General features: G+C 32.5%; 1 protein-coding gene across 2 annotated transcripts in view; it reads left to right on the top strand.

Moving 5' to 3' along the window:
- Window positions 1-22,778, top strand: part of LOC149545797 (uncharacterized) — a 47,254-nt gene that overhangs the window by 2,094 nt on the left and 22,382 nt on the right. The window lies entirely within an intron of this gene.

Genomic DNA, 22,778 nt, shown 5'->3' with positions numbered 1-22,778 from the left:
GGATATTTGTAGAATGACATACATTACCATTTTTTGTAGAAGTAGCTTCAAAGCCATGGTTTTGATGCGAGATTGAGTGCAAATGTGCTTCTTCTTTCTTTCTAAGAATATTGTATAGATTCTTTTTCATGTTACAAAAGTGCTCAAAAGAAAAGGAGGGCTCTATACGAAGCCCTTGGATGGATTTGACTCTAGAGATTGCCGTGAAGGTGAGGCCTTGTCTTTCGGTTTTACCTATATCAATGCTAGCCATGCCTAAGGTTAAACCCTGTGATTTATGTATAGTGATAGCCCAGGCTATGGCAAGAGGTATTTGTGTACGATTGCCTCAGGAAATGAGTTCTATTGAAACAATTTTTGGGTTTCTAGGATCCCAAGGTGGACTAGTATAACTATTGAACTCTACCGTGACATATGAAGGCAAGAAAGGAGGTCTACATCTTATTGGATACACTATATCTTTGACTTCTCCAAGAGACCCATTAACAAGACCAGCAATGACCCAACGGTTCATTATAAGCATGACACGTTGAAGTTTACATAATAAAGCATCTTTGGGTAATTGGTCATCATCAATCGTTTCTTCAAGCCTGTGATGTGTATTTTTTGTAGTGCACAGTGCAATAGGGACATTGAGTTTTTTTAGCATTTTTTTGTTGTGAAGTGAAACTTGTTCATTGGTAGCAAACAAATGTGTTTCATTGTCAATCTCAATCTGTTCATCTAGAGTGAGGTTCCTGTTTGTGCGAGTCATTAATAAATCTCAATCATGTAGCATTGGTTCAACATTGCGGATATTATGTAGTGCTCTACGAAATTGTATTTGAAGCGGATCATCACCTTCTTGTCTAAATATCGTTTCTAATGTTACCACTGTGTTAAAGCTACGCCATAACTATTTTGCATTTGTGTGAGATGCATAGAGTAGTTTATCCATAACTGGTAGAAGTTGGGCTAGGTCACCTACAAGAATCAGTGACATGCCACCAAAGAAAAGGTGTTGTTTTTGGGGTATAGCTTCATGTAGCCTAGAATCAATTTTAAAAAGTAGTTTGGGACCTATGAAATTCATTTCATCTATTAAAATGTATTGAATATTTTTCATGTCTTCTTGGTAATATCGTATAAAACATTGTGCTATGAAAAAAAATCATTCTAGTTAAATATATATGAGCTATTTCATAGACATTATAGCTCACTTTATATTATCAAACAAATGTGGCATCTCTTTAAGAAAAGTAAACTATGTAAGGGTAAAGGAAGAAGAAAAGTGAATAGTTGTTGGAGATATATGTAATGCATAGTTGTATTCAAAATAGAATCGAATGTGTATAGGAAAGTAGTTGTGGCGGTCAAGTTCAAAGTGTTAGATATATAATCATTTTTTAAAAATCTAATATCATCAATCATAGATTTCTATCAACATAAGTAAAATTAATTTATTTTGTAAATTTTTATTTATTTGTTTATTTATAGTTCAATTTTTTCTTTATTGATACAAAAGAAGATATAGATGGTGATAATATTCGTTAAATTATGTGTGAAAAATATTAAAATATTGTAAGCATGTGGTTGTCAATGTCATAATAGGCCACATTACATTAGTAGGGTTGGACCTAAGCATTATAGCATGGTACCACTTTGCATGGGAACATAGTGGTCATAGTATAATAAGAATAGTTATAGGTGACTTTGATATGGTTGAAATAATGCTTATTGTGAAGTGTAGGAGGGAAATGAATTAATAACTATAGTGAACTCCCACTATGAATTTAAGCCAAATAAAATGGAAGGTAACATCAATTAAACTCTGTGCTAAAACAATACATACTCGGATATTCTTACTTATATAGAAAAACATGTACATGTGCAAAAGGAATATATGTAAGGAGGCATACCAGGAATGTGCAATTCAAAAGTAATTTCTTTAGATACACATTTTTTTGTTGCCAAGCATTTTCTTGGACAAGAAGTAATGTTTTCCATCAGTGGTTAGTACGATTGAAAAGAATAGTTGGTTTTTAGAAACGGTTGAATATTGTTTATTGATGTTAGTATATAGAACTACATAGGAACATGATATTAATTTATAATAAAGAGATAGTTCTAATTGTATCTATTGACTTTATTTTCAAACCAAAACATATACGTGTGGCAATTGTCTAAACATAAGAGGACATACAAGGAAATGATAAACTAAAATTGCTTTGGTGAAGCCCAAGTTTGTCGAATAAAGTGTGAGAATAGATTGAAAAGAGTGCTCAAACTTGTATTCTAAAGTGTGCAAACATAAAACATAAGACAAAAGTGTGCAAAGATGCATGAAGATGTGACACACATAATAGTGTATAAAACATTGTGCCGTGAAAAATAAATCATTCTAGTTAAATATATATGAGCTATTTTGTAGATATTGTAGCTCACTTTATATTATCAAACAAATGTGGCATCTCTTTAAGAAAAGTAAACTATGTAAGGGTAAAGGAAGAAGAAAAGTGAATAGTTGTTGGAGATATATGTAATACATAGTTGTATTCAAAATAGAACCAAGTGTGTATAAATTAAACTTCAATCAACATATGACATAATAGAGGAGGAACATAAGGTCAACTCGTGTATTACAGTATTAGGAGAAGTATCAAAAACCCCTATTTTTTGGAGAGTTGTAATAGAGTAACCACTAATAATCACAAAAAAGGGATAACACAAGTGAAGCATGCTTTATGGATGGTTAAGATAGTCTTGAAAAGCATGACGAATAATAGGTGCATTCCCTTGTTTGTAATACTCATTAGCATGAATCTCCCTTAGATAATTGCAATAATGATAGTAATCAAGTTGTTGTAAATTGATTTGTTGCAAAACTTCCTCAACCCTAATGATCTCAAATTCTTGAACATCATATGTATGTATACTTGCCATTTTCATTTGTGCATATAATTGAGCACAATTTTGAGAAGCACAATTCACAAGACTTTGTATTTCAGTTTGGGGATACTCATTCCAATTGATAGACCCATTAGACCCCGTAGATGGTTGTGGAGTATTGACCTTTGATGTACTGCTCGAGATGTCTATTATGTGGTGAGGTTGGGGAGGATTAGCCATGACCTAAAAAACCAAAAAAAATGTTAAATATCAAAAAAATAACCAATAGGAACACTGATAGTATTGAATGGAAGTTAATTTTATCCATATATTTTAACTAATTTGCATGAGTATCCTTTTTAATGAAAGATGAGTGTAGATGCATGAAATGCTATTTTAAGGAGTTGGGTTGTAATGTATAAGTACTAAAATTAATAGTTTGAGTCCCCTATATGTGGTTGGTGAGCAAAAAACATGTAGAAGACATGTACGTAAAAGGAAAATGGTTAAGAATGAAACCAAAATGCTTTACAATGGAAATATTTGAACAAGATTTCAAATTTATCAAAATAACTTGAACTAATTTATCAAAAACTCAAACTATAACTATTTGCAAACAAACACAAACCCCAACCTGCATCCATAAACAAAGCAAAATAAAGATTGGATCAAATTTGGTCCAAATCTTTCATTTATACGAAAAATAAAATAGTATATACAGAATATGTATGTATGTATGTATCTATTACACTAATGGCTAAAATAAAATAAGTTAAGAATGCCATAAACCAAAACACATGGTAAACAAAACCAACAATTACAAATTTTAAATTTTGAAGCATAACATCGTAATTTAAATTTCGCAGCTCAAAATTATAACAAGTAGAACTTCCTTCTTTGAATGTATCATAGTTAAAATCATCTTGCTATATTAAAATATCATAAAATGAAAAGGTGTAGTAGTGTTTCATAATAGTTTGTTGACTACTTGACAAAAAAACATTTTCGTAACATATAATTAAAAACTTAATTTCTAATAACATAAGTATTTGTACTTAAAAATAATAAAATATATTTTCTAACTGAAAGTTTAATTATATAAAATAATAAAATATTCAGAAATAACTAACAAACTATTAATAAATTTATATGATAAATTCTATTAATATAAACATTTTTCAGTAAAATATTTTACACAACTATATATGATATTTTTAATTTAATAATATTTGATTCCTCATAAATTCATTATAAACTCAATTAAATGTATTTAACTTTACTCTCATACTAATAATCCATCAATAGAATTGAAAACCAGAATCCTCAGATTTTCTGACAATGGTAATACAGAGATAGTTGTAAAACAGGGGAGAGTGCATTCTAGCAGGAATGGACACTCCCATTTTTACCACCATTATTTATACCAACAAGAACCGTTTGAGGAGGGCTACGTAGGCAATTACTTTCTCAAGCTAAAAAAATCAATTAAAAATCTCAAAGTAAATAAACTTATCAGTTGATGGGGAAACCACAGACCATCCCACCATACTTGTCTATCATTTATTGTATTCCAACATTGACAAGTCCTAAATTTGCCTGAAACTAAAATATAACTAAACTTTGACTACTATTGGAAAGAGGCCCTGTTGTGCAGTCAAAAGGCTTAAACATCAATTACTTTTCTACATTTCAGGGGAAAGTAGCTGTAATCCCATTTGCGAGGAATCATGAGAAAGTTATGTCAAAGCAAACCATCTCTTACATTATTAAATAAATATGGATGCATCATTGGATAATATACATTAGATTACATAACATATAAATGAAACAAATATAGACATATAAATATAATAGAAAGATCATATCCCTTTCCTTCAGAGCTTTTGGGCATACCTATTGCACGCTGAGGTGTTGCTAGCATTTTTTTGTACTACTAAAATGATTTTCGTCTGTTAGGCATGAACATGACGTTTCATTACATGGACTTACTAATCAATCCGTGAAAAAAAATCTTTCCATTTGACTTTCTAAGCGAGCACATTTTCATGCTAACGTTCCACAGAATTTAAGCAAGAAAAGAGAGCAACCCTGGCGGCTGCTACATTACAGAAGGCAAACCAGATTCAAGATTCAATATACTATAACTGTACATGAATTTCTTAAACAAGACAATCTGAATGCAACATGGGATTAATTCTATATATTCTACTGCAACTGCACATATTTCTTACAAAAGAGAGAATCAACGAGGGATGATCTCTCCTCTTCGCTTCATCACACTCTCTATTAATTTGGCAGGTATTATACATAAAGCTGTTCCTTCGTTTTCATAACTGAACCCAAATAAAACCTTCACACAACTTTCTACTTCCAATATTTAGTAATTACATCAATTTACAAGTAAGCTAGCTGTGGAGTTGGAGGCATGGAAGTCCGATTCTTTGTTATATACATCGACAGCTGTAAAGCTTTTGCAAGACACTTTGATTTGTGAAATATTGTTATATTCGGAAATAGCCTAGTAAGATTACTGTATGAAAATTTGCATACTATAAAACTTGAAAGCTTAACAAATGAAGGAGGAAGTTGATAAAAAAAATTGATTATTATATAGATAAATAGATCTTAACAAACTTATGTTACCTAATTCAACTATTATCTTCCAAAACACGCTATTTCAACTTAGATTTAAAGTCTGCAATCAGCAAAACCAATCACTACATAAAATTCTTCTCCCAAAAATTCCATATCGCCCATAAATTTTCTAATTCATAAGTCATGCCACAATTTGAACTCGCCATGCTGAATTTGAGAAGATATATGCACAAATTCAGTGAGATTTGAATATTTTGCCATGACTGTCAAAAGACTTCATATGCCAAGTCAGCGATACATCTACGATAAACTTTGCAGTCCCAACGAATTCCAGGTAAACTATCTTAATGCCGAGTCAGCGATACATCTACGATAAACTTTACAGTCTCAGCGAATTCTAGGTAAACTATCTTAATGCCAAGTCAGCGATACATCTATGATAAACTTTACTGTTTCAGCGAATTCTAGGTAAACTATCTTAACTTTGAAGATCACACAAATTTAGTTTTTCCGAAAATAACATACTGAATTGTAGAGGCAAAATTTGCAGTTGCGAGATGATGAACTATGCATAATGTTACTGTAAAAAAAAAGAAAAAATTTCAATCTACAACAAACATTAAAAAGAATGTCAACCTAAAGCTGCAAATTCTGCCAGAAATCTTCTATAATAATCCCGTGCCTGATTGTGATACTTGAGTATAGTATTAACTCTCATAAATGATAGTAAAGAGCTATCACACCAAGTCATAAAAGCATCCTAAGGTGATGGGCTCTATTACGTGATGATCCATCCTAACGTGATGGGAGCAGTCCAATCAATTTTGTATCCATATTTAGATTTCAATACAGCTTACTTAAGAAATAAATTGGATGGCTTGCATGCATCTAACTTATATAAAGTTTAGATATCCATATTAAGAAACAGTTGTGCTAATATATGGGTGAATATTAGATGCAACAGTTAATGATATTCTCGGCTTTCCAAAATGTGGAGTGTGTGATAGTGCTGTAACTAACTCATGATGCCCATAAATGAGATCGAGCTCATGATTTTAGCAGATTTAATATGATAACAGTACACTATTTTCAGCCGCCCAATCATATCATTGAATTAGGTTCAATGCTTTCTATAATGGCCTGAATTAGCATTTACTGTAGAAGTTGTGAAAACCAACTTCACATTTGCCAAGATCACCTGCATGCAAATACTCTGTTGAAGAGAAACCAGAAAACAGAGGAAAAAGTGGAGCTTGGAAAAACTGAACAAGATGAGAGAAATATTATTCCCAAATTGATTGAATGAATGCTTGGATGAATAATTACAAGAGTTCAACCTTTAAAGGTGAACGAAAGCCCTAAAACCTAAAAAAACTAGGTTGCACAATATAATTAATATAAAATATTAATTATATGCACTTAAAAGTAAGCTTAAGAACTAGAGTAATAAATCACTTAATCAACTAAATCAAGATGATCTAATTAATAAGTGAAAATAAATAATTACTCTAACACCCCCCCTTAAGCGAAGCTCAGGAGGAAGCTAACCTAACAAAGCAATGAAAGCAGGAAAAGTGGGTCCCAGCAACAAGGCCTGATCAGGTACCCAATACAAGGAAATCTCTGTAAACTGGAGACAAAGGAGAAAACCTAGTGGAAAAAACCCCTCTCCAAAAAGAGATAGGAAAGAATGTTCCAAAAGATAGGAACAAAGAGAAGATCATGAAGAAAACCACTGAAGCAGAAGAAGTCGCAAACTCTGTTAGAAAGAAGCTGCTGATCTGAAGATCCTCCATGGAAAAAGAAGGCACGAACCGAGAGTGTCTATATGGTAGGTGATCCATCTCACCGAAATGCATAGGTAGCCAGCCACTGCAATTGCCTAGTATGTAGGATCAAATACTGAATACATAGTTCACTCCAACGAACCATCAAACCAAGGAAGCATTAGAATCAACAATATAACCCCCCCTTAATGCAAACAGGGTGAGGTGATAGGCAACTGAAAAGATGGGCCAAAAATCTCCTACAACACAGGAACCAAACACATCGAGAGTGAGGTACAGACACCTATAAAGGCACATGTCACCGACACTGCATGAGGCAAATAGAGGAAGAGGGCACAAAACTGGCAAACAACTATCCCCCCCTATGGCACTTTATAAAATAGTGCGAGTACAACAAACCACAATGATGAAAAGGATCCCGAAACGCAAGAGTGGCACTTTATCTTAGTGCGTTTGCAAAAAGATGCTTACAATGAATATCAACAAGATCAGAAAGGGAAAAAAGTTGATGTAAAAGATAGTACAGCCCAAAAGAAGAGATCTCATGCTATGAAAACGATCCCCAGACCTGAAATACTCAAGATATCCATCATAGAGAAAAAATGCCAAAATCATGATAGAAAGAGCATGGGGCAGAATCTGGAAGAAATTACATCATTTTTGAAAAGTAGATAGAACCATCTTTCTAAAAATATCACGTTTTAAAAAAACGGAGATGGGACGCATAAGAAACGCTCGTAGGAGTCAAAAATAGAACTTCAAACTTCAACTGCAAAAATAGGAAGTTAAACTGCATCAAAACCCAAAAACACCTAGACCACTGTCTCCGTCTTGGAACCAGCTTTTCGGTGCTTCTTTCAAATCGAAAAAATACCTAAGTATGCTCAAGATATGGCCAAAAAACCGTGAGTAGGTAAAAAAGGACCTAGAAGGAGAGTGCAAGGTGTGTTGATGCAATGTTGACGTCAGCATTTCACGGCAAAAACTTTGACGGCCACGGGGTCGTCGCAGCAAAAAAGAAGGCCATGTGGAAGTGCCACATAGCATCCATGTGGCGGTGCTGATTATACAAAATGTTGCCACGTGGGCGTAGCAGGTTCAGGAGGCGACGGGGCCGTGGAGCGGCAGCGGCCGCTGGCGGCGGCGCCGCGGCCGCAGTGGTTGGTGGGTGGTCCGCCACCGGCGGCCAGGCCGGGGCTGCTCTGCGGCGGCTCAGCCGACTGCAGTGGTCGGTGAGTGGAGCGCTGGTGGCCGCTCGGGCGGTGCACTGGCGGAGCGGCAGAAAATTGATTTAAAATTTTTTTTTTTGCAATAAATGCAAAATCTTGTCCTTACGGCCTCCCTGGGGGCAAAATTTTTTTGCTTGACACTATAGAAGCCAAAAAAGACAAATTTTATATGGATCCTAACTCTAAATGGCCTTCCGGATCTAATGGCAGCGTCCGTTTGGGCCCAAAGTGCTCTGAAAAATCGCTCTTCCTCCTGATTGAAGAAAAAACCTCAAAAAAGCTGGGGTTTCTAACTCCGAATCGCAACTTCAAAAAACCTTCGAACAAGAATCAGCAGGGCATCTCTGATACCATGTAGAAGTTTTGAAAACCAACTTCGCAGATTGCCAAGATCACCTGCATGAAAATACCTTGTTGAAGAGAAACCAGAAAACAAAGGAAAAAGCAGAGCTTGGAAAAATTGAACAAGATGAGAGAAACACTATTCCCAAATTGATTGAATGAATGCTTGGATGAATAATTACAAGAGTTTAACCTTTAAAGGTGAACGAAAGCCCTAAAACCTAAAAAAGCTAAGTTGCACAATATAATTAATATAAAATATTAATTATATGCACCTAAAATCAAGCTTAAGAACTAGAGTAATAAATCACTTAATCAACTAAATCAAGATGATCTAATTAATAAGTGAAAATAAATAATTACTATAACATTTACTTTCCCACCTATACATTTACTGTGACATGAATTGAAATCCTGTTGTTCAGTGGGTTGCCAGTGTAGGAGGAAAAGTTTTTATCCACCAACTTTTGCATTGCATTATAATTCGGCATTAGAATGAAGTCAATGAATCGATAGTTTAATTAAAAATAAACTATATAAAGTTGATCTATGCATTTTTAATTATTCCATCATGAAGATCGAAGCTTCTGCAAAAGAACTGCACTTATCGTCGTCATGGGTCATCTCGAGTTGACTCGAAGCCATGGGGTGGAGAAAATTTGGCTCCTAAATGGGCCAAAAATGAGGTCCTATGGTGTATAGATGCAGTGATTATATGCCCATACTGTATATATCAATTTAAGTATATACAACAGTGTAATGCAATAGAAATTATGCAAAAGAAGCGAAAAGCTATTTTCTTTCATAAAAAAAACTTTAATGCTGTGGTACCTAGTAGGCAGGAGAGCATTTTCGTGCACTGCATAGGTATTAAAAACTTATAAAACCGAAAAACTTTCGTTTTTAGACATTTCATCTCATGTCAAAAGATGTGACATAAAATAATAATAAATGACCATTGAAAGTTGTTGAACTGCCTCCTGTAACGTACTTATTAATCTGTCCAAAAAATTATTAATGGGCTAATATTTCCGGCTGAGACAACTTCCGGCTGGACTCAAGTCTAGAGGAAAAGCCTATCAGCTAATTAAAATTTTAACTTATAAAACAATTATATTTTAGATTAATTGACAAATATATATACAACAAGATATTCTACAATTAGTGTTAATTAGATATCAATTGAAGTGTTTAGTCATATTGCAAATGCAAAGGGAGATCATACTAGGAAGAATAATTTTATATTAAAATTATAATAATAGAACTCAATACAATAGGCGAGAGCCTACAATATAATGGTGAATTGTAAGCCTCTTAAATGGGAGGTCTTAAGTTCAAATTACTTGAGTTTAATAATAATTAATCATGGCTTCAACCTCTTATCAATTTAAAAAAACCTCAATACAATAAAAAATTACATATAATATAATTAATTTAATTATTACAAATAAAAAAGATTTAGCAATTTCATGATTTCAAATCTAGTATATTAAAAATAAAAATATGTCATTTTGAAAATAAAAATAGATTTAGCTAATTCTTAAATAATTTAACTCATCAAACTAATATCTTCACAAATATTATAAATTAGAAAGTTTGAAATGTGCAAATTAAACAAAATAACAAATTTTAAGTATATAAAAAAAAAATATTAACATGGTTTAACTGAAAATATTTTTCCGAACTTCACTTTCTCTAGGGCTTTCTTTTAGTAACTTCTTTGACACACATTAAATGCCTTCTTATTTCACTTGTAATTCATACAATTTTATAATCTGGCTAAAGATTAAAATTAGCTAAAAGAAAAAGAAAGTTGGAGAGATTGGGTAGGGAGGGAGTCATGGTAATTGGACAAGCGAGTTGAAAAAATATGAAATGTTTATTACTAGTAGTTGAAACACTTTTGTGCTTGCAACATAAGTCCATAGCTTGATAATAAAATTATTATTTTTAAATATAATCTTACGTGAAAAAATTAGATTATTAATAATTCTCAATTTAAGTAACATAACATAATGTTTACTAAAATATTTTAAATAGATTAATAAATATTATTTATTAAAATTCAATTTATCAAATATGCAAAAAATATCATTTTAAAAGATCTCATCAAAAAATTATTATGAAAAATTAATAAGAGAAATAAAAATAATAATATGAAAAAATAGCAATGTCTGTAACAAATATTGTATTGATGATCAATTATAGAAACTTAAAAACAATATTTAAAGAAAAAACAAAACTAATATAAAAAATAAATTAAAATGCCTTAAAAAACTAAAATATAAAACAATTTTGAAAATCAAAAGTCAAATAAATAGAAATCACAACATGAGCTAATGTTCTACAATGTTCATGATCTACAATGTTCTAACTTCTGGCCAAACTAGCAACTATTCTGACAAATTGACAACTTTTATGTCAAAACTTCAATTTTTGGGAACACACTTTCCACAAATAGCCTATCGGCTAAAAAATGAATTTAATTATATCATACACAATTATGTCTAAGACCAGAACAAATGAATCTAGCTTGGTTGCACATGTTGTGCAAACTTTAGTCATACTAAAAATATTTCACCATGAGTTCACAACTAGTAGCTTTTATTGTCAAGCATTAATTTTTTCTATCAAAGGATTAGATTAGATGTAGCATTTTTTATTATAGAAAGTCATTAATATTTTGCATTGGTGATAGTTATTTAATTTATTTGTAGTTTTAATGTGTTGTCTATGCCTAATTTGCTCTAATGGGATTGTGAGAGACTTAAAGCCTTCACTATATCTAACCACTTCAATTGAGTTTAATTTATTAAAGAAAAATTATGGTTCTTTTTAGCATTATTGTATTTGTCATAGGCAATATACTATTTCTCTCCGAAATCTAATTAATTTTCACTAATCACGAGAAATTATTTTTAATTAAGACAAATATTTCTAAAGTTTATATATTTATTTATAAATCTATTTCTCTCTGAAATCTAATTAATTTTCACTAATCACGAGAAATTATTTTTAACTAAGACAAATATTTCTAAAGTTTATATATTTATTTATAAATTTTATATACTATTTATATGATTGACTAAATGCTTTTGGTGTTATAGGAGCCATTTTTTTGGAGGGTTCTTCATATTCCAATTTTTTTCATCTAATTTATAGACTATATTATTTAAACAAATTTTATCATGTTATTGTTTAAAGATAATTATATTTTTAGCTTATTTTGTAAACATGTTACATCCATTATACAAAAATGGTTGAAAAAATAAATATAAAGTTACAAAAATTATTAAAAATTACACTTTAGATTTTCTATTAAGAGACAAGCTATAATTTAATTTCTTTATTTTTTTTAATTGAACTCTCATGGCTATTCAATATACTTATTAAACATTATGATACCATTGGTAGAGTACATTATCATATAACAACATTTTTTAAATTTACAAAACATAAAGTTTGATCTCTTATAAACAAATATATAAATGTAAAGTTCAAATTGCTAAACAATTTATTAATTATGAATTCTCTTACTTTCTACAATAAATTCCTAACAATAAATTCAACTAAATTAAATTTACTAAAAATATATAACCAAATAAGAATTTTTATTTTTAAAGTCAAAACAAATACAATTAACTATAGTGGCAAATACCACACCACTATGTGGCACTTGTTCCAAATCTAATTCAAGATTGGATGACCTAGTAATGAAGCTCTTGCATAAGCCTATCAGCTATATCTTGGACCATTTTATTTAATAAAGTTACCTATTCAATTGAATAAGAGTAGAAAATATGATAGTAGGGTCCTCATTTATTAGATTTCTCCAACCACAAACCGCACAAAAAAGGTAACTCTTTGATCTAGGTAAATTTCTCACTAAAATTTAAAGTATCCCAAAATCTCCCAAAACTAGTGCCAGATTGAAGAACTCGTCAAAATAGTTTCAACACAACTTGAATGAGCTCAAAATGAGTTCATTTTCTCAAGTTATGGTTGGTCAGCCTCATGGTCAAACCTAGGCACTAGTCCTGATGAAGCTAAAAATTTGACCATGTTGTAAGTGAAGGGAAAGGGCACCATTTCAATGTACTCGTAATCCTTATTCCAATGCAATTTGGACAAACAAAAATAAAGGTAATGTGCAAAAGTTATTGTTGATCAACATTTTGTTAAATTGGGTAGAGGTTGTCAAAAAAGTGAAAATTTGACCTTTTCAAAACTAGTAAAATTTGGTGTCAATAAAAAGGTCTTATGCAAATGATTTTGATGGCATCTATTTTCTGAAAATGAAAATTGGGACATAAAAGTTAGTATTAAAGTTTACCAGATTTAGTTGACCCATTTTGTTTTGATTAAAGTTTTTGGTTAGTTCTGAGAGTGTGTTTTACATGAAGTATGTTTAAAGTGTCTCAAGTAACTTACTTCTCATCTTTCTCGAGCCATCTACTTTCTTCCATTGCAACTTTCCTTATTATCTAGAGTGCGTGGGATTTAGGTGGTCTAGGAGTTATTGGTTTCCACTCTGGTGTCTTCCCAATGAGAAGTAAGTTGTTCTTCACCTCATTATCATGTACTTGGTCCTAAAATTTCATTTTCCATGGCTTCAAAGATCTCAAGAAACTCTTCCCCTTCAAGCAAACCACATCAAGTGCAGATTTGAGGAATAGCGCCATGACAATTGTTGATAAGCCTCAAATGTGATTCTATCAAAATTGGAGGCTTGCGAGATTATGGATGGAAGCAAATGTAAATGTCATTAAAGGTTCAGAGAAATAAGATTAAGTGTATCAAGGATTATGATTTTGTGGTTGATTTAATGCAAATTTATGGAAATGAAGCCATTAGTCTCCTGCTTCCAATGCCATGTGAATTTAAGATAAAAGTCTACCCCATATGACAAAGGGATCGTATAATGACTTGCAATTATAAGATATTTAATTAGAAATTGAGCATCGAGGCCTCCACAAAGAAATAAAGTTAAAAGGCCACTTGTTGGATCTCAAATCAGGAAATGTGGTCATAAAGGGTATTTTCAGCCTATAGATAACAAAGGAGCCACTTTTTTGAAGAATGTGAAAAGAGTAAAGTAAGGATGCCCTAAAATATGAATACTCCTCAAACACTCCCATCAGATGCTTCTAGAAATATCAATAATAAAGTTGACCCCGTTACAAAGAGAAAGTAGTATTAAAAGCTTTTGGCAAAAAGAAGAAGAATGAAGTGCGCATGCTACCAAAGGATTACTGCCCATGTATTTCCAGACAATGGAAAAGTGACTTACAAAAACATTAAGTGTATCTCTCTCCCCTGCATATATAAGTGCTATTAAATATTTGTGTGTTCCAAACTTTGATGGAAAGTAGGGCACCTCCCCTAAAGATAAAACACTCATGTAAAGTCATACCACTCTAGTAAAGTAATAGTGCTTCTGGAAATGCTATATTTGATGTGCAAATAATGGAAAGTTTAAATAGTCATTATTCAAAGAATACAATGCAAATCTTTCTATTGTGAATTTTGGTTGAACTTAATTTCATTCGTGTGGCACCAACATTCAAATTCATCTACCTATTTCACTAGGATTGCTGGTATTTCCCTTATTCAAGTATTTTTAGAATGACTATTTATCAAAATCTACATCCTGTGTAATCATTTGGCAAATGAAAATCAAAGTGTCAGGTTACGAGAAACTTGTTGGCCTAAAGAGTGAGCTAAAAGAGTTGTCAGACACATCCTTCAAATTCTATGATTTGGGTGATCTTCACAGAAGACTTAATTCTTAGCCTCTTCACCCAATCACTCAGAAACTCAAAGATAGCAGTCTAGTCAAGGAAGCTAGATTTTCTATGGCAGTACATGCACCTCAGCTTGTTCGAGAGTGCATAGGATGATATGACCCAAAAAAAGCAATTTTTGTTTCCTGACAAGTCTATTCTCCTATTTATCAACAAGGAATTGATGCAGTTCGCATTCAACATCTTGGTCAAGGAACAATATTGTGACATAGATTTCATAACTTTTGCATCCATGTTCAATGAAAAGAAGACTTTGAGGTGGGAGGACATGTAGAAGGCCTAGTTCCAGACTACCTGCTTGAAGAAGAGCAAGATGTCAAAAACTCTATTCAGCACAAATCTGAAGCAAGAAATAGACATCCTCGCACCTCTCCTTAGGCTAAAAGAAAAAGAAGAGATATTGGATTTTGTTGAGCATCATTTCTTTTTGGTGCAAGGAATTTTTTTAGAAAGTATGCGCATAGATTGGGCACAGATCATCTGCCATGAACTTTTGGCATGGTTAAATTTAGCTGAAGGCTTCGGGAAATTCTACATGTCTTCTTATTTGATTTATGCCCTAGTGACTCACCACAGGTGGCCTGGCCTCCCTTGCATTTAGGATTACAATGAGAATACTAAAGTCTATGAGTTTTACCCACATCTACAACTACAAAGAAATTATGAGGAGTATGTGGTAGTTAATGATGCCTTCACAATGAGGCTATGTCGTGAATTACAAGGATGCCTAGAGAGGAGATTATCACCTGAGGAAATTTTGGCAATAAGTCAATTTGGATGTTCATTCATCCAGTTCTTGAGTTTTTCCTATTTACGAAGAGGAGCTTATGACATATTCCCTAAGAAGTTACCAAGGTATCTGGACAATAAAGTGGTGTTGGTCGAGCTATGTCGATAGATCCTAGAAGTAAACACTCTGTTCTAATGTAAAGAAGATTGCCAAATTTTCATTTCCTATAGTATTTTTCCCGTATTCTTGTGCCTCTAGATTGGATGCCCGAAATCTGGTGAAAAGTTTTGAAGGCAAGATCATATTGCTATGGGTGTCTCAATGAGTTCCAAACTCGAGAGAGATTTCAGTCACAGCTAACTGTTGATGAAATTAAAGTACATAACAATTATATTGATATTTTTGACCTTACAAATAATAGAGGCTTCATGCATCCCACATCATATGAAATGATCAAAAACACCCTAATTCTATCCACCCCATATATAAGCTCAATTATTGATACCATGGAGTTCCTCATGCGAGCGATCATTAAAAGAACTGATAAATGGTTTGAGTCTACTCGAGCAAGGAAGAAAAGAACAGGAAGTATTGGTTCCACAGGAGGAGTTTCATCTGGGACCACTCCATCTGCCGCAACAACAAACACCACAACCACTACTTCAAGTGTTGCAGGTCCTGCTCAATCCATTGGGTAGGGAGGAGATAAACCTCTAGAGAAGAATGTGTCAATTACTCCTACGTGCGAAGGTGGCTTTCTTCCAAACAATAGAAATGTTGGAGAAAATCTCAATTATAAAGATAAGGGGAAGGAGTAAGAAAAATCAATGGCTAAGCCTTCCTCCCCCATTCAAGTCATCAATTTGGATGGTGACACCAATCTTATGAATGGTCAGGAGGAAGATGTATCCCAAAAAGGAGATACTTTAGCCCTTTCAATAACTAAGGTAACTGCTTTCCCCATTGCTTCCCAGGACAACACAACTCCTTTAATGCCAAGGAAGTTGTTTGACCCCACTACCTTACAATCGGCTGTCAATGTACTATCTACAGAGTTATGCCTTGGCAAGACTATTAACAGAAATAAGAGAAGATACAATGATGCTACTCCATCAAAGGACTTGGTTACACAAGTTACCTCTTCTCAGCCATCCAAAAAGATGAAGAAGAAAAGGACAGTTGTGGCATTGGCTACAAATTCCTCCACCAGTCACATGTTGATAAAAATCATTGAGCCATAGAAAGATGGGAGATTTCATGATCTTTCAAAAGATGATTTCCAAATCAAAACATTGGATATTGGTATCACTATTTATGATTCCATGGTAAACATTTGGAAATCTACCAATGAGAAAATAGAGGACAAGTTGGAAGAGCTTAGAACAAAGAAAGAAGTGTTGAAGGCTTTAAGAAAGGAGTTGGTGGAATGCATCAAGTCTGCCCTTGAAAGCATGTCCCTAGGTCAATTTGACCCGAATGCAAAAGAAAACAAGAACTTGCTGACAAAGTTGACATGAAATGCAGTTTAGGTAGGTTGGAAGGGCATGGATAGACCAATTGAAGATTCAAGGTAGCCTAATGGTGGAAAATTTGGGAAACTTGGTGTTGGATGCACACAAGCTTACAGAAGTAACCACAGACCATAAGAAGACTATACAGATGGCGGCTGATGGACTAACAGAGCAATTAGCCTTTCTACAAGTGGTAATTGACATGAAGACTAATGTGGCAATTTCTCACAAGATCCTCAAGACGGGCATGGAGTCATTGTTTCATTGGAAACAATCTTTAGAATTTGTTATAGAAAGCTTCGCGAGGTCTGCAAATAAGCTAGGAGATGTATGCAACTTGGTGCAAAATGTCATTGACAAATACTTTTACAACTTGAAAATATTGCACACAGAGTCTTTTGTGCCCACCAACGGTAAACTTGTGGATATTAAGAGAATGAGGTCAAAGTTCTTGACATTTCTCAATGAGTCCATTGACCCTCTCAATTTCCAAGTGTCTAAAATCCAAGAGCTCTCAATTACAGATGCGGTCATCATTAAAGAAACATAGAAGTATAAATCCAGGCTGGCCAAAATGGATGAGTTAACAGACATGCATGACTACTAGATTATCCGAGCTGACAATATTATCATTCCAAATGCTGAAGAGTTGAACAATGTAACAGACTTTGTGAAAGCATATAAAGCTAAATCAGTTACACCAAAGAAGACATAATTATCTTTGACATCTATCTTTCTTCTTTCTCCTCTTTCTTTTTGTAGCCACTTTTGGCATTTTGTTAATCTCTGTAATAGGAAAATGATTGAAGCTTGTTCTATTAATAGTACAATTTTTTAGAGATGCTCTGCAATGCAATTATCCAATGTAACTGGCCATTTTGAGAAGGCTTATATATGTAATCTTTAAAGAAGTTAATAGGATTGACAAAGTTTACTTTGCGAAAACCCTTGTAGCTATGACAACTGTGTGAGACTCTGAGTTCATATTAGATTTTTTTTGTTCATTTAGTTTAAGAGGAATTGATGGAATGAATGTCTTAATGCTAGAATTTGAATGAGTGTGAATGAACTTGGTTTTATTCCCTTTATTTAGTGAATGGTGTGTTTTACTCTCTTCAGCATAAACATTTCTTCTATTATTTCTATTGGTCTATATCTTTAGTCAATTCATTGCATTAGGAAGTCAAAAATTGATCACTGGAGTGGTTGATGAATAAATAATCCAAGTATTATCAAAGCATCAACTCAATTTCATAATTCGAGAATTACCTATTTCATGGTCTTTTCTTCTCTTCCCTTCATTTTAGTTATTGCTCCATGTTTCTCTGCATCCTAAATTGTCGTTTTAAGTAGAGCACATTTATTGAGTTCTACCCCCTTTCTTGCCTGAGTTGTTTAAAGTTTTAAGCAACTTGGTTTTTGCCTCTTCTGCTCTCAAGTTAAGAGCATACCCTCCACAAATCCCATAAACAAATTCATTGCATATCTTGCTCTTATAAGGGAGTTGTACCTTTCAATTCAGGGATCTTTGAATAGATTACTACATCGCCCCATTCTGTTGTTAACTTTGTGTTTTCCATAAGCCATAGGGAAAATAAAGATTCAAGGTACAAACCAATATATTAAGGAAGACAAACTGTTAACAAGCCAAACACTAGTTGGAGAGGTACTTCAATAGAAGGTTCTTCCTATTTGTCACACATCTCAATTCAATATAATTTTCTAGTTCAACTACATTAGCTTATTTCCATTATTTATTAGTTGTAATTTTTAGAAATTTAAATTAAATCATTATTGTTGAATAAGATATGTTTATTTTTTATATTTAAAATAGAAAATATTAATATAAAATTTCCTCATGACTTGCAATGTGGCTTAGGTGGAGATTCTTGGTAGCCTACCACTTTAAAGTGGCTCCTCTACAAATCCAACACCCTATGTTTGTGCAATTCTAGTAGTTTAATAGCTACCTTTTAGGTTTTGATTTCTCTACTTGACCATTGTTTTAGTTTCTTTTGACTTTCCCCCTTTAGCTTTAGTAGAGTAATTTTAATCATCAAACTTTAATTTTTTAATTATGTAGAATATCCTTTAATTAATAGGAATATCTAATTCATCAATGAATTAAGGAAATGAAAATTGACCTATATATCTAATATTTAAATTTTATAGACGTTATTACTCTTGTATTCAAATCCATAATGTGTTATAAAAGATGGCAATTAAAACTTCTTCTTTTTACTTATTTAACTTTAAATAATTAATAACAAGTGCAACATAATGACATATACTTACTGTTATAGTCATAGTTAATAGAATAAATAGATACTCTATGTAATTTAGTTAATAGAAAATTTAGTTGTATATAGTTGTATTTAATAGAATACATATGCATATGTAGTTATAAGCAATATAATACATATGTATAGAGTTATAAGTGAATCATTTTTCAATTTTTAAAGCTTATTTGAAATATTTGAAATTAATTAATATTTTTATATTTTGAATTTGATTTTCTACATTAAATGTAAGATATAATGTAATATTTGAAATAAAAGTAAAGGATAAACAATTATTTTTACATCTAAATATTGTTTAATAATAAGTTAGTTTTCAAAATTTTAACAATAAGTAACTCAATTTTGAAATTGAATCTAACTAAATGCTACTATTTACAATGATAAAAGAAAAATGTCATCCTAAACCACATCAACTTTATAGGGGTAAGTATTGTCCTACACTAAGTTTGACATGGATTCATACAGTTTAAAAAGGTGAAAATGGGTGTTATAATAGCATATAATTGAACTTGTTTGGCATATTGAAATACAATGAAGATACTTACATTTTTAAATATAGAAGAGTTATATAAATTTATTGTAATTTAGTGTTTATCAAAATCTCATATTTTAAATTATTTTATAATACACTTTTAAATTATCAGTTGCATGCTTTTGTGCTTGCAATGATAAGTCGATAGGTGCTCGATAATGAAAATATTTTTTTAAAATCTTATCTTATCTTAACAAAGTAGTTTATTAATAATTTTTAATTTAAATAACATTATATTTACTAAAATCTTTTAACTACATTATTAGATATTATTTATTTAAATTCAATTTATCAAATATGAAAAAAAAATCATTAAAAAAAATCCCATGAAAAAATCTATTATGAAAATGTAATAAGATAAATACAAATAAATAATATGAAAAAATAACATCTCTAACAAATATTGTATTGACTAAATAAATTATAAAAACTCAAAAACAATATTTAAAGTAGAAAAAAACAAAACTAAAAAAATTAACATAGTTTAGAAACTAAAACCTAAATCAATTTTAAAAATGAAAAGTTAAATAAAAGAGATCACAACATGAGCTTCTTCTACGAAAAATGTTGGGACATTATTGTTGACATGTGGAAAGCGATCGAAGCATTAAGGAATGGTGGATGAATTTTATCCGAAATTAATAACACTTTCCTCACTTTGATACCCAAAAAAGAGGATCCTAAAACTCCAGAAGATTTTAGACCTATAGCCCTTTGTAACACCATTTATAAAATATTATCTAAAATTCCAGTGAACCGTCTTAAACCTATTCTTCCTAAGATAATATTAGAAGAACAAACTGCCTTTTTTCTAGGTAGATCAATCATAGATGGCCTACTCATAATTCAAGAAACCCTTCATTCAGCTAACAAGGACAAATTGGCAAGCATGTTCATGAAATTGGACATCCAGAAAACTTATGACATGGTTGATTGGAGGTTTTTATGTAAAGTCTTAGAAGCCTTTGGATTCTCCCTCTAAAGGATTAATTTAATCTATCAATGTATTTCCACAACCAAGATCTCAATCCTTATTAATAGAACCCCCAAAGGTTTCTTTGATACTTCAAGAGGTATAAGACAAGGAGATCCAGTATCTCCATCCTTATATATTTTCATGGCAGAAGCTTTTTGATGGGCATTAGCCAAAGCACATATAGAAGGGAAAATAAATGGTATTATAGTTATTGAAAATGTTCCTAATATTACCCATCAATAGTATGCAGATGACACCATCCTACCAAGTGAAAGCATGAAAAATGAGGCCCTAAACATTAAATCTATCATCCAGTAGTATATGAAAGCTTCTAGTCAAAAAGTGAATGCTACAAAATCTTAAATCTTCTTCATTAACACCAAGCTTGAAAAAGAAACATAGATTTGTAACATCATGGGCTACAAAAAAGGTACATTCCCATGCAAATACTTAGGAATAAGGCTAGAAAAAGGTAGTAAATCTAACAAGGCATGACAAAGTATTTTTAATAGATTGGATACTCAGATAGGAGGTTGGAATGATAAATGGCTTACTAAAGCGAGTAAAGTTACTAAGATTAGAGTAGTTCTATCTACCCTTCCAACCTATAAACTTTCTTACCTTCGTTTATCTAAACATACCAATAAGTAATTCAAGATCAAATTTAGAAATTTTCTTTGGAACGATTCGGCTGATTCTAATAAGTTGGCTCTCATTAAGTGGGACAGTGTACGTAAACCAAAGGATTTAGGAGGTTTAGGCATAAAAAACTTAAGCGGGCATAATGAAGCACTTGGGCCTAAACTTGCTTGGTGGCCTTTTGTAAAAACAGAACAAAAGTGGGCCAAAATCTTGTATAACAAATACCTTAATGCAATAGACCCTTATTCTATTTTAGGAATGAGGTCCCTCTCGAAAGGATCTGAGAGCTGGAACTTTATAGTTAAAAGTCAAACTCTCATTAGTAAATATCTCACATGGGATGTTGGTAAGGGGGATTAGGCTCTATTCTGGGAAGATTCATGTGATGGGTACCCCCTAGGAGACAGTATAGGGATCCCAGAAAGTCTTAAAGAGCAATTAGTTAAATCCTGGGGGTGTAAGGTCAATGATTATAAAACCAAAATATGTATTGATGGACTCACGAGATGGGAATGGAAATCAGTGGATATGGATATAGATCCAACCGCAAAAAAGGTATTCGAAAAACTAATCTAAAATAGGAAAATCAAACAATTCAATAGAAATAACAAGCTCATCTGAGCTACATCAAAAGATGGGAGGTATAGTGTCAAAAATGGGTATAGAGTTATCACTCATTCTCATGAATGGGGAGTAGTAGATATCCCTCTTAATCTTTGTTGGGACACGTCATGTCTGCCTAAGGTAGGTTTATTTTTATGGCTAGAATATTAGAATAGGATCTTAACAGCCGATAGACTAAGTGAGATAGGTGTTGAGGGTCCATCAAGATGTGTATTCTATAGGCAAGAGTGTGAAGATACTAATCACATCTTATATAAATGCTCATATACACAACTTTGTTGGGAATGGCTTAGACAGATGTTAGGTTTGACAACTCCCATGTCAATATCCCTTATTGAATTCCTTAAGGGATGGTTGACAGAAAGTTGTAAAGGTGTATATGTTAGAATTGTTTTAGAATAACTTAGAGCGGGGGGGGGGGGGGAGGGGGGGGGGTGGTGGTGAATCAGTTATTGAAGGTCCAAATGTCCTATTCAAACTTTTCACTAAATCTAGTGATCCCATTCAACCATTCATTCATCCAAACTTTAACTTATCTAATCAACAAGTTACTGTAAATCAACATACAAGCATAACACATAAGAAATCAACACATGACACAATGATTTACGTGGAAACCCAATTTAGGAAAAACCACTAGTAACATGCTACTCAATTCTCACCTTCTAAAGTGATGCCCTGTTAAAGGCTTACAACACACTATTAAATGTGACCTTGTTAGAGGATTTAACCACCCTGTTAGAAATGGGCCTGGTTAGAGGACTTTAAAACATTCACTTGGAATGCCACCCTGTTAAAGGATTTACAAATGGCTATTAAACCAACCTAAGTCCATAGG

This window comes from Cupressus sempervirens, chromosome 7 (genome assembly GCF_028749045.1).
Source record: "Cupressus sempervirens isolate cs-2001-9-10 chromosome 7, ASM2874904v1, whole genome shotgun sequence".
Classification (NCBI taxonomy): Eukaryota; Viridiplantae; Streptophyta; class Pinopsida; order Cupressales; family Cupressaceae; genus Cupressus; species Cupressus sempervirens.
This window is presented reverse-complemented; position numbering and strand designations above follow the sequence as displayed.